The sequence below is a fragment of the Dermacentor andersoni genome, chromosome 10, assembly GCF_023375885.2.
Source record: "Dermacentor andersoni chromosome 10, qqDerAnde1_hic_scaffold, whole genome shotgun sequence".
NCBI classification, from domain to species: Eukaryota; Metazoa; Arthropoda; class Arachnida; order Ixodida; family Ixodidae; genus Dermacentor; species Dermacentor andersoni.
In genome coordinates this window covers 109,780,016-109,780,740 of record NC_092823.1, presented here as the reverse complement: position 1 = coordinate 109,780,740, position 725 = coordinate 109,780,016, and the positions used below count along the sequence as shown (strand labels likewise).

Genomic DNA, 725 nt, shown 5'->3' with positions numbered 1-725 from the left:
TCTTTAGATTCGACTAATTGTATTCATGAATGATCCTATATTCTTTGTCAATCATCCATAGTGAGAACGAGGCACTCGCTGAAGAAACTCAACCAACACTCGCGTTTATACTTTGTTTAAACATGTGCACTTAGTAGTTCGCGACGACAGCCTCGATTACAAAGGAAGAAAGACGCATAGAAGGCGCGCAGTCGCTCTTTTCTCCTCAAAGACAAACGCCGCGACTCAAGAGACAACTTTGCAGTCTGTTCCACGCGCCAGGCCTCGATTATCTCGTTACTCGGCCACGTTGCGTGCTGCCTGTGCAGTCCAGACAAGGCGGTAGACGCGCTGACACCGTGCCGTCGATAGCTCAGTTGGTAGAGCGGTGGACTGTAGAGGTTTCATCCCAAGCGGACATCCATAGGTCGCTGGTTCGAATCCGGCTCGACGGACTTTATGTATTCTTTTCTTGATAATCCTGCAGACTTTTGTTTGGCGTTGTGTAGCAATAAAAAAAAATCCATTTGTGTCGAACAAACACAGGCGCTTTGAGCAGAAATGCTGTTGCCTGTAATTCCAGGTGTTTCGAGAACACCTTCAAAATTTTGGTGAGTTGGTCATCTCGAAGAGGCGGGCATTATGTGCAAAAAGGAATATTAAAGTAATGTAAAAGTGAACTAATTATGTTTTGAACTAATTACCTTACTGCACAAGTTGCAATTTACAAATTCTAGCCGTGTTGT

At 44.6% G+C, this 725-nt stretch overlaps 1 non-coding gene across 1 annotated transcript; it reads left to right on the top strand.

The window, feature by feature from the left end:
* The first annotated feature begins 341 nt into the window (after positions 1–341).
* TRNAY-GUA (transfer RNA tyrosine (anticodon GUA)) lies at positions 342–434 on the top strand. The gene is made up of 2 exons: positions 342–378; positions 399–434. It is a non-coding gene; the product is annotated as a tRNA-Tyr (tRNA).
* The last annotated feature ends 291 nt before the right edge of the window (positions 435–725 follow it).